At 44.9% G+C, this 12,863-nt stretch overlaps 1 protein-coding gene across 1 annotated transcript in view; it reads right to left on the reverse strand.

Moving 5' to 3' along the window:
* The window catches only part of NAA25 (N-alpha-acetyltransferase 25, NatB auxiliary subunit), a 3,186,723-nt gene that overhangs the window by 1,873,695 nt on the left and 1,300,165 nt on the right, over window positions 1-12,863 (reverse strand). The gene's annotated exons all lie outside the window — the stretch shown is intronic.

Consider the following 12,863-nt stretch of genomic DNA (forward strand, 5'->3'; position numbering starts at 1 on the left):
CTGGCTCACTCCGAACAGCTTGCACAGTAATGACTCATGTAGCAGGACATTCTAAGGCACACAAATACTGTTGTTTCAGTGAAGTCATCTAGTCTCAAGGGCTGGAGGCAGCTCACTAAGGTGCTGCAAGGTCTTCTGCTGTTCAGGGGCTACCAAAGCCACTACTGTTAGAACCAGGTGCCGATGGTCCAGAAAGCTGCAACTTTTAGAGGATATGTTGCATTTCCTTAGACATTTCTTGTCCACACCTTAAGGGACATAACTGAGTATTTGTTGAGGTACCTCCAGCTCTCCACAGAAAACTTAAGGATAGAGCAGAAGCAATGAGGAGGCTGAAGTAGATTCATATACTGGGTCATACAGACCTTGTTCACAACAATGTTGACTTACACCACACTAGAACTCGAATAAAGCTTTGAAGGAGGGTGGGTTTCTTGACTACACTGAAGGACATGGTTCAGCAACCTGGTGAGCTGGATTCCAAAGGCTCCACACACTCCTCAAAAACTTCTTCAATGGAAGGGGGCATCAGCCTTTTATAAGATTCTAAGCTCAAGGCAAAGACCCTGAGCATTTGGCAAAATGACACAATAGTAAGGGGCAAGGATTTGCCCATAGGCGCAAAACTCTTCTAAGATTCCAAAAGATAACATTAGAAGCCCAACTTTACACAACACGTGGCATCACAGAGCATGTAGATGAAGTCATCATCAGAAGCTTCATTAAAACCTACAAATACACCCTGACACATTTCAAAGGAAGGCTCAAGGCTGTCACCATAACGTGCAAGCCCGAGGCACAACAGGAGCTCACAAGGCATCAGAAAATCAAGGATTAAATGTACTAGCTACCAAAGCTTCCTTTTTGCAAAACTTACTACTGAAGGTCCAATTTAATGTCCACCACCCCTGACGGCTGATGAGTAAATACTGAAGGGGTAAGCACCCTAAATTTCATTAACAGCAGTTATTAATGGCTTGGGAAGATTGATCATGGACAAGTTGCTAAGACCAACACCTACCATTAAAGGACAATATAGCGTTGTTGCCCCACAGCAAGAGGTTCTCCCATTCGATTCGCAGCTGGAATGCGGGGAGTGCCTTCTGTGTGGAGTCTGCATGTCCTCCCCGCGGTTGGGTGGGCGTTCGAAAGACATGCGTAAATGGGTGTGCCTTCGTTGAAGGTTGAATGTCGAGCTGGCACCTCGGCGTTCGTCAAAATCTACTGCCAATCATTAGCGGACTGGAGTTCTGCTGTGGCGACCCCTAACCGGGAAAAGCCGAAAGACAACAACATTATTGATGCTTTAAGACTGTCTACAATGCCTCTACTACTTCTTTCTGGATGAGTAAAATAATGAAAACTTGTCTTTCTTCCTGTTCCTCTGCGGTCCCCACTCCACCACCTTTTTTTGGCCCACTGATATCTGTTGGCTAAAATGGCTTTCAAAACAAACTTTTTTTGACAAAAATCAGAGATCTGGTAAGGCGCACAAAGTATGTATCACTGTAATTTTGCTGCTGCAGGAACCAATATGAAAAGCAGCTCTGACACCGAATGGAAGATGAAGAAATGGACAGTAGTAGAAACTGAGCCAGACTGCAAATGATACAGAATTTGTGAAGAAATCTCAAAAATAACCAAAAATGGTTGAACTATGCTTCACATGCAATATGTGCAGGGAAAGACAAGAATTGTGAAAGAAAATTCCTTTTACTCACGTAACTCCATTGATATGTCAATGACACAAAGATGGAAAAAAATGTCCTTTGAGGCACAGACTGCTTTAAAATCCAAAGCTAGAATGACACCACCTAGCAAATGAAATAATTCACTTCTACTAGGACTGCTAACTGAATTCTGTCAAAAGTCAGTTTACACACCGTCAATAAAACCGTATAAAACAGAACAGCTTGTTGAGCTGAGTATTTATTCTGTCAAAGTTGCCAGGAAGACTCAAGTCTTGCTGTTGAGATACTTCAATGTAGAAACTGTAAATGGCAAGTCATATGTTGGACCAATGTTATTAGCAAGTGAAGAGCTAAGCTCCCTTTTGAAGATGTAGGGAAATTCTGAAGTCATACAGTAATGTTGTACCTGCACCCAAATTCCACAGGCTAAAGAACACCACTACCATAGAGATTCTTACAATGATGATTAGGCGTTTTATAACGCTTGTTTTTTTTTAGCACATTTTACACTTTTCTGGAGTATTAATATCCCTGTAGCTCTCTAACCACTAACTCAGAGATGAATATGCTCTCCCACTCATCTTGGCTCCCAGTCAAAGTAATTAGCAAGGAATGAATCTGACTACTCTAGTGTCATCCGCTTTTGATGCCATTTGATTTAGTAGTCAGGTTGCTGCACAAGCATTACAGAATGTTGACATCAATTGCTACTTTCCTGGTGTTTACATCTTCTCTAGGATCTGATGAGCACTAGCATCACCTACCTACCTTCAACCAGCATTCACTTAACCCACAGCATCAGCTTTGCTTACCAAAACTGATTAATGCAGTCACATTTCCATGCCCATGCAACTCAGGCTCTGACAAAAGGCTAACATTGTGGCTTCAAGACCACTGACTATTTACTTTACAAGACAAAATTTTCCCCAGATGTGCCAACTACTCAAAAACTTCAGAGGCAATGAGGTACTAGATGGTTTGGTTAGTCACTGACCTTACACACAGGTGAGATGACAGACTTGCATATCAGAATCACTAAGGACATTCAAAAACATTTTTTCTGGCTTGGCCCTTCTAGTTCTACTTCACCTTTTGGGTTCCAGCAGGTATGCACATCTCCCACAATTCATGATGGAGGCGGTGACATGAGCCAGAAGTGCAGTGTTTGCTTGCTCTCAGGTGAGGGTGATTCCCACCAGGGGAGATGCATTTTTGCCTTCATTTTCATTGTACAGTGGGGAACTCCTACCCACCCACTGAAACATGCACTTGTCAGAACTGTTGCCGTGCATTCCGTAAACTGCTTTAACTTTCCTACTGATGATCTACGCCAACTGCAAGCTGGACTTTTTTCAGCTGATAATCTGTATCCTTCAAATCTGTGTGCATCAGTAGAAAGGTGGGGTCTAATTTCATAAATTGCATACCCTAAAAGAAAAAAGAAGTTATGTCTTACCATAACGTTCCATCTATGTTGCTGATGATCTTCCATTCATCACTGATGGGTTCGGTACCGAGTTGACCTAATACCAAGCTCGCATACACCAAAAACTCTCGAGCTAAGCTGCTACTCACAATGCCCTTCTCCCAGTTACCTCAGATCAAGTTTGCATGAAACATAAGTAAAAGCAGAGGCCATTTCTGCGCAAAAACCCTGAAAACACCACAAGGACCCAAAAGATCCACCAGGAGCCTTTGGTGGGGGACAGAGGGTGGGATGTGATGAATGGAAGATCGACAACACAGATGGAACGTTATGGTAAGACATAACTTCTTTATCTGATGTTAAACTTCTTCCCATTCATCACTGATGGGACAGAATCCCAAGCTACCTGAAAAACCTGGGTGGCCCTTACGAAAGAACATTCCTGAGTACCACTAAGCCAAAGGCTGCTCTTCCCCTGGAGACCATATCCAACTTGTAATGTTTGATGAAAGTGTGAGGTTTAGCCCAAATGGCTGCTGTGCAAATGTCATCTATAGATGTTCTGGAGTGAAAAGCAACAAAAGTTGCTATAGCTCTCGTTGAATGTGCTTTGATATTGTCAGGTTTAGGCTCATTTGCACGTGAATATGAAAAGGCAATATAATCTCTGAGACATTTTGATAAAGTGACTTTTAATGCAGCATATCCCATTTTTGGTCCAGAGAAGAAAATGAAAAGTTATTCTGACTTGCGGATAGATTTAGTCATATCCAAGTAAAAACGCAGTCGCCTATGTACGCCCAATGAATGTAGACGGTATTCACCTTTATTGGAATAGTTTGGGGAAAACACTGGGAGTTCAATGGATTGGTTCACAGAGAAATCAGAAATCACTTTGGAATTCCCCACTCTGGAACCACAGACAAACTTACTAAGTTGGGCATTAATCCCTACATCACGCGATGGGTTGCCAACTGGTTTACTGACAGAACCCACACTGTAAAAGTAGCCAACTCCAAATCCTGCTCCAGACAAGTGGAGTACCTCAGAGTTCAGTCCTATGACCGCACTTGTTTGGCATTTACTTCTACAGGCCAACACTAAGGGACTCTGGCTAACAAAGTTTGCAGATGACTGCGAACTGGGAGCCATTAATGAATCCCCAAATTATGTGGATATTCTACAAAAGGGCCTTACAGAAAAAGATGCTTGGTGCCAGAGCCATGGGCTCAAGCTCAATGCCAAGAAATGTACAGTTATCCCCTTTGGGAAAAACATGTACCAGTGAATTACCGCATAAGTAGCAGTACACTAAACACCGAAAGTGCGATAAGGAGACTTAGGGACACAGGTGGACAGTGGTCTCACTTTCGATAACTACATCGCCACAACAGTGAGGAAATCCTGTGTGGCACACCTCATCACTAAGGGCTTTTCATCCAGAAAAAAGGAGGTCACTGTCCCACTATACTCGTCCCTCATTAGACTCATTATAGAATACAACACCCAGTTTGGTATATACCTCTCAAGACATCTGCAATAAATGGAAAGGCCGCAGAAATACCTCACTAAAAGAATCACAGGCCTAAAGCAGATGCCCTACGCTGACAGTCTAAAAAAAAATCCACCTACACTCTGTCACATATTGTCTACTCATAGGCGATCTCTGCTTAACATACAAGGCCATGTCAAACCTAGAGCTGTTGGACATGCTACACTTAAAGAAATCCCAATCCCTCAGAGCCACACGCTCCAGGGATCTAAACCTTGTCATCACAATGAATAAAACATGTTGGAGGGATAGGTTCCTGACCCAGAGACTCTCCAGACTCTGGAATAAACTGCCCATACATGTCAAGCAGAGCACCTCTTTGGCCCTTTTCAAAAGGAACGTTGATGATTGGATGGGAGATAGGAAATTCACCCTAGGGATCACATTAGTCACCCTGCTAGACAGGGGTCCAGGAAAGTAAATACTGTGGGGAGAAATAGCCATGGAAGTGTTATGGCTAGGCTTGTATAGGCCCTAGGGTCGATAGCCTAGTACCAACCTATGACCCTATAAGATGGATTAGTATTGTAATGATGCTCTGTCTTCATGAAAAACTAAATACGGGCTTACTGATGCATAAGGCTTGTAATTCTGATATCCATCTAGCTAATATGACTGACACCAAAAACAGAGATTTCCATGATGGAAATTTGAGGTCACATTTTGCAGCAGGCTCAAAAGGGGGTAAAGAGAGAGACTGTAGTACTAGGGAGAGATTCCATACCCCTAAAGGACGCCTGATTGGAGGTCTGCTATGAAACACTCCTTTGAGAAAGGTCTTGCATAGGCAGGTGGAGATAAGCGGAATGCCCTCTAAACCGTTATGAAAATTGGAAATAGCTGCTAAATGGACTCAAATAGTAGAAGCTGATGCTCCATTCTCAAAATAATCAGAAAGGTAATGAAGTATAACAGAGACCTGAGCTGAGAAGGGGTCTAGCATCTGTTCTACAGACCAAAGAGCAAACCTTTTCCATTTATCTCTGTAAAGTTTACTGGTGGATGGCTTATGGGAGACCAGAATAATATCGCGAACAGGTAAAGAAAGGGTTTCCTGCCTGGTGACTAACGGAAGTGGAAAATCCAAGCTGTCAGCTTGAGAGTAGACAGATTTGGGAGTGTCAACCCTTCGGGGTGAGAAATCAAGTCTGGACGAGTGTCCAGGATCCATGGAGGTTGCAACAGGTGAGGCCGGAGGAAGGGGAACCACACTTGGTGAGGTCAGAATGGGGCAATGAGGATCACGTTGCATCTCAACCGAATTGCTTTCTTCAAAAATAGGGGTATCAAGGGAATTGGAGGATAAGCATAGAAGAGACCCATGGGCCAATCGGGAGTCAGAGCGTCTCTGGGGGAAAGAGGGCAAAGAATATGCTGCATTTGTTGCTCGAAGGGGAAGTGAAGAGACTGCAGCAAGGCTGGCCCCATCCGATGAAAATTTCTACCATCATGTTTGGGTTGAGAGACCACTCGTGTGGAAGGAGGATACATCTGCTCAGCCTGTCCGCAATCACGATGGAGCTCCTCGGGATATGTGTTGCTATAAGAAAGCGGTTGGAAGCTACTGCCCAGTGCCAAATTCTCATGGCCTCTCGACACAGAGGGTAGGATTTGGTTTCTCTTTGTTTATGCACCAGACTATTGACATAATGTCTTGACTGAATCGCAATCGTGCCCGATGGAAGGAGCGGATGTAACACCTGCAACACCAACAGCACCGCTCTCAACTCCAAAACATTGATATGCAAGTTGGCCTCTAAGCTGGACCACGTGCCTTGGACTGTCTTTCCCTGAAAATGCCCCCCAAATCAGGGATGTGTCCATGGTCACCGTGGGGTTGGGTTGAGGAGTTTGAAAGGGTCGGCACCAAAGTTCTACGTCGGGCCTCATCCACCAGAGGAGGTCTTGCTTGCAAGAGTTGGTAATGAGGATCTGAGAGTTTAGGGGGTGGAGATTTGCCAACCATTGGAACAATAAGAGCCATTGCAACAGTCTTGTGTGTAATCTTGCCTGAGGAACTATCGGAACGGCTGCAGCCATGGACCCCAGAGCCTGGAGAACATCTCTTGCTGACACGTTTCTTTGAGAGAGTATCACTCGTACTTGCAATCTTAACCTCTGAAGCCTGCGAGCTGGTAGAGATACCAGGCATGTTCGAGTACTGAAAACTGCCCCTATAAATTCCAGCTGTTGGGTAGGTTGTAAATTGGATTTCTCCCAATGAACTGTGATACCTAGGGACTCCGCTAGTGAGTGTTTGTGTAATGGATGGCCATGGTTAGAAGATGCTTGGTGGGGGGCGGAAAAGGAGCCAATCGTCTAAATATGGAAACACCTGGAATCCTTGAAGTCTCAGATGAGCTGTTACCACTGCTACGCATTTCGTGAACACTCTGGGGGCCGTTGAGAGACCGAATGGCAGGGCTCCGAACGGTTAATGATTGGCTCCTAGCCAGAAGCGGAGAAGACTCCTGGAGCGGTTGTCCATTTTGATGTGGTAATATGCATCCCGGAGGTCTATCGAGCACATCCAAACATTCTCCCATAAAAAAGGGAGAATGGACTGAATAGTGACCATGCAGAATTTGGTTTGAACCTGTGACTTGTTTAGATAGCTGAGATCCAGAATGGGTCTCCAGTCCCCAGTCTTTTTTGGCACCAAAAAGAATCTCGAGTAAAAATCAAATCTGAATTGGACTGGGGGGACTGGTTGGATGACTTTTTTTGACACAGCTTTCTTATCGCTGAAGCCGCTTCTTCCCTTTGACAGGGTGGAACATCGGGAAGGTTCTTTGTAGGTTTTGGACGGGATGTTAAGAGGAATGTAGCAGCCTCTGGAGATTATTCTCTGCACCCACCAATCTTTTGTAATAGAGCGCCAGGCAGTTTGGTGCAGAGAAAAACTAGCTCTGACTGCTTCCAGAGGAAAGCAATTGAGCAACGCTTCAGGAGCATTGATAAGACCGCCCAGAGAAAAAAAAATCCCTGGAGTCTTGATTTCGGGGACCCCCTCTGCCCCTAGAGGGGTGTCTTCCACCACTGGAACCCAGTCTGCCTCTAGGGTAATTCTCACCACGTGCGTTATGGAAAGGACCTTGAGATTTTTTGCGCCATATTTTCCCACTCATCTGGTTCCTGGAAAAAGAACGTTGGGGCTTGGAAAAACATAGGCCAACGGCAGGCAAGGTCTTTCCATCCTGCTCGCACCTGGCCAGTGTGTCCTTTACTTTAGAACCAGACAAGGCAGATGGTTCAATAGGGGGGTTCAATAGGGGAGCTCAAAAAGGAGTTGTTGGAGTCCACGAGGTCACAGATGGGCATCCAGGCATGACGCCTCATGACTATGCCTGCACCGGCAGCTCTAGCCGCCCCTTCGGTTGTATGGGAGAGCAACCTCATGGACGAGTTGGAGATAGACTCAAGGGTGGCAAGTTGAGAGGCAACCTCGTCTCGTGCCCAGTCAGAAACTTGACCCGCGAGGTCTCCAGAAAGTTTGGAAATCAGATCTCTTTGGAGTCTCATGAAATGTGCCAAGTAGTTCAAGGACCTCACTGCAAAGGTCGCTGAAGCAAACACTTGCTTCCCTAGTCTGCCAACAGCCCGGGACTCCCTGTTGGGCGGGTGAACACTAGGACTTTCTTCTGCTAAATCCTTTTTAGTGGCCGCTGCCACCACCACAGCGTCAACTGGCAAGCCTCTAGACCAGTGGGGGTGCTCCACTGGTAGGGAAAGAATCTTATCTGGTCTCCACGTAATGGCCTCAATAGAATCAGGGTTCTTCCACGCATGTTGCATGACGAGCTGGACTAACTTGTTGGCAGGTAGGGTCACCCAAGAGGTAGAAGGCTGAGACCGAAAAGCCTGCAGGAAGACCGACTCCTCCAAGGAAGGATTAGACTGCTTCCAGCCACCCCTCTCTTTCAATATTTCCAGGCTGTCTCCAAAGGACACATCGTCAAGGAGTGACCGTGGGGACCCCTCCCCCACCATCGTAGTCCGTATCCTCTGTGAGAGGCTCTTTCAGGAGTCAATGCATTTCCTCTTACACACCTTCTTTTGAGGAGGTTCTTCGGTGGCGATATCTGAGAAAGACTCTGAAGGATGGTACCCTGAACTGGGGTTTCCTGAAGCTTCTCCTCTCGGTGTCCTGGGGAGGTGGCCCATGGTACACGTAGCTCAGAGGGAGCAGGGGGAAGTTCTGATGTAGGAGTGCTTCCAGAAGCAAGCACCCTCTCCATCACCTGGAAAGCAGGCCACCCCGAAGAGGAATGGGAGTCTGAAACAGAGTAGGACAACCTCGGAACCGGGGTCACACCCTGCTCCATCAGATCCGCTCCCGGGGATGGAGCCTCAAGCAAGATCGCGGCAGGCGTCATCCCCAGATCAGAGGACGGAACCGATAAACTTGGAACCGTGCTAAGAACTAAGGACTCCGCCTCCCCAACCATGAGTCTGAGGAAGGGACGGTTCTGATAGAACCAAAACCCAAAGGGGTGGCCTCGAAGCCTCAGTTAGAGTCACTGTCAGCACCAAAGAATGGGTTTCCACCAAGGACATCGGAGCAACGGGCTTCGGAACAGATGGATCCGAAGGAGTAGTATAAGTGGGAGTCCTGGGAGCAATAGACCCAAACCCTGAAGTGGGATGAGTCTTAGGAACATTTGTTATCCCTCTGGCTGTCAACAGCTGATCCAGCAAGTGCACCACATCAAATTCAGAAAGACTCCTGGTGGACCTCATGGACACTCCTGAAGGGGAGTCTGGTCAGTCCAGAAAGGGGCTGTACGTCTGGATTATGAACAGGTTCAATGAAGGGGAGTACCAGGTCAGTGGTGTTTGAGTTATCGGCACCATAGTCTCAAACCTAGAGACAGGTAATACAGGAATCAGTGGCGTCGAGAAGGGACTCGGTGCCGAGGAGGCACTCTGAGTAGAGGTTATTGGTGCCAAAGGAATTGTTGAAACCTCTTTCTGTGCGGTAAAAGGCAAAGTCAGTGCCGTAACTATTGTGGAAAGTAAGGTTGGAGCTGTAGTCGACATTGTAGATAGGGCTGGTGCCAAAGGTGGCACCGATGAAGTTTATGTAGTATCTAAGACCTTGGTTAAAGTGGCAACTGGAGCAGAGCTAGGAACAGAAGCAATACATGTAGTCGGAGCCGATAAAGAAATCCCGTGCTCCGAAGATTTGTGGGCCTTATGTTTATGAGACTTGTTCTTATCACCAGCCAGTGAAGAGGGATCTGAATGGGGACGATTTTTGTCCTGCACTGGAGGGGTTGTGACCTCCGACACAGAAAGGACCTCTGAGAAAGGAGGAACTAAAAGGTCTTTCAAAATCAGTTTTTTCTTTCGTTCAGTGTCCGCCGATTAAAACTTGGGCAAATCTGACAAGGAGGTTTCACAGAGAGGTGAGAAACCCCCAGACAATACACACAATCATCGTACGAGTCACTGTTAGGGAGTTTGCCATTGCAAGAGGTGCAATGTTTAAACCCCGCAGTCCCTTTTTTATCAGACAATTTCATACACATGAAAACACACACTACTAGAGACTAAAAGGAAGGAGTGAAGAAAAGAAAGAAGATGCCAACGATGGTATAAAACGATACCCACATGGGAAGGAGAGGGCGCACCAACGATGGTATAAGAAATACCCAACAGGTAGAGCTAGATTGATAAAAGAGGGTAAAAGATTAGGAAAAAAGTTCAAAACACATCTATAAAATATAACACTTGGCTGGAGAGCTCAGTGAAAAGCTGCTATATGGCTGTGCGGCAAACAAGATCTGAGGTAACTGGGAGAAGGGCATTCTAGGTAACAGCTTAGCTCGAGAGGTTTTGGTGTACGCGAGCTTGGTATTAGGCCGACTCGGTTCCGAGGGCTTGGAACCGAACCCATCAGTGATGAATGGGAAGAAGACTAACAACATCAGATAACAGGTTAGGGAAAACAGAAAAGTTGCCTTCATGCACACACCCCCAAAGGCCGTTATTGTCAGCGAAGAGTACTTAATGCGGCAGCAATCACAGGACTTTAACACCTATTGCTTCATTAAGTCAACAACATAAGCTTACTGCAGGCATTAAAGCTGCAGTAATATAAAGCAAATGAAGGGTCAAAAAGTAGGGTTAACTCTTGTGCCAAAGACAGGATACTCCATTAAGACAGGAGTAGCAAAGCCTACCAAGCTTCTAGAAAATGTAAACAGTCTGCAAGGTTTGGGACTGGTGCTAATGAAGTCCAAGGCAGCTGCCTCTACAAATACCTGGAGCAGAAATACTTCAGAAAAAATGCAAGAAAAGTAGGTACTGTTCTACCAGAATTAGTTTTTAAATCATGGTCTCCAAAAGACTCAACTCTATGGCCATATCAAACCCAGTTAATAAGCCATTTTGCTGAAGTCTACATTGATACTGCTTTTCTCAGTCTATAATACCAGAAAAAAATAGCTAATAGCATATTCCTCAATTCTTTGCTTCTTGTCAAGTAACAGTTGCATGTGCAAATCTAGGGTCTTTCCCTTTAGTTTGCTCATCTAAGTAGAAAAATGAAAGTCACGCAACCTGATTTAAGGATACCTCACACTAAGTGCATCTCTAAAGGAGACACCCTAAGGAGGAGAATCTAAGGATAGTGTACACATCAGTGTCACAATCCAAGAATAAGAATATGACATATGGCATTCAGCTTGTTCAGTTCACAATGAAGAATGAGGTTGAGGACACTCGCTTTTCTGGTAGATGAACCAACTATGAGGTGGAGGGATGGGTACCTTGGAAATTAATTCTGTTACATGCAGCTACACACACTTCCACCAACCTCCTACAGTCAAACCCTGCACTGACATGGGCAAGAATAGGAATCAATGGAGGGGGTGCCTAGCCCTTAAAGACTCTGAGACTAAAATGAAATATAGCAAGGCCCCCTCCTCCTCATGCAAGAAAGACCTCTGGTCTTTTAAACTGTAAGTGAGACTTCAGTTTATTACCATACCAAAAGTATCACTATGTACATAGGCTTGAGTTCCCTGATGGTAAAGCTGGAAAAGCTAAGAGACAACTGTTTGTAGCATGCACCTGGAAACTCTTACTTAACTTGAAGGGTTTGTGTCCTTTGACAGAGGCCTGGTCAGCAGTTGTTAAATGGATCCCACCTGTCTGCCTCCAAATTAATGGAAGCAGAAAGAGTTCAGCTCCTCCCGGGTCTAGATCCTTTAGCCCTCTTTTAAACAGGGGGATGTAACTGATTATTAATTATTCATATCTGTGGGTACTCATGATTTAGGATCTTATGGGTAGGCTGCAAATATTCTGAATCAGTAGCCGTATGTATTAACCTATAAACACAGCTACAGAAGATTATGGAATGTGGAGGCAAGTGAAGTACCTCAAGTCTTGTTATCCTCGGGATTGATGGGGTCAATAAAAACTCCAGCTCTCTGCCTAATAAATCTTTGAGTACAATGTTTTACAGCGTCTCCATTTTTCTTAACCTTTTTTCTTGCAAGACTTTAATCTTGAGGCCACTGGTCAATAGTCCTCCAGTAGGGGGAAAACCAGATGCCTCCTGTAATAGGGCCACAAAGCTCTCTACACAGCAAGAAGGTCCTACAGCTGTGGGTCCGAAACAGCAGAGTTTTTTTGATAAAGCTGGTGTAGTGATCACAGGAGATTATGTTGCAGACCATCCTTATATGAAATAAGTATTGCATAAAATAGACCTAGCCACAGACACACTGGAAAAGGGCAGACTTGGCAGAATTTGCCATGCAGATTTTTTTCTTTTGCAAGCACACTTGTAAACTTTAATCAAATTTTCAAAACAAAAATCATTTTAAAGGTTAAAACCTAGTATTTTTCTGGATGGTCAAAAAGTTTGCAACCCTCCTAGCTGAAACTACAGTGGTCAAGTGACGTCAGACTTAGTTTGTAACCCATTTAAAAATGTACCTCTAGACCAAAAATTTGAAATTCATGATTACTGAGAAGAAAACATGTACCTGAAGTACAAAACAAAACTACATCAGGCTGAAAACTAGATCCCCAAGGTGACTGCAATTCTCCCTTCCTCTACAACATAAGCAATGAAATGAACTCCATCTGACAGTTAGATAATTAAAAATGAAATATGCTGACTGAAAATGCCTCAAAATGCACCAGACTAAGCATTTTTTTTAAATATAGCCTCTAAGTT

Source organism: Protopterus annectens, chromosome 4.part0 (assembly GCF_019279795.1).
Source record: "Protopterus annectens isolate FY-2018-M chromosome 4.part0, PAN1.0, whole genome shotgun sequence".
Taxonomy (NCBI): domain Eukaryota; kingdom Metazoa; phylum Chordata; order Ceratodontiformes; family Protopteridae; genus Protopterus; species Protopterus annectens.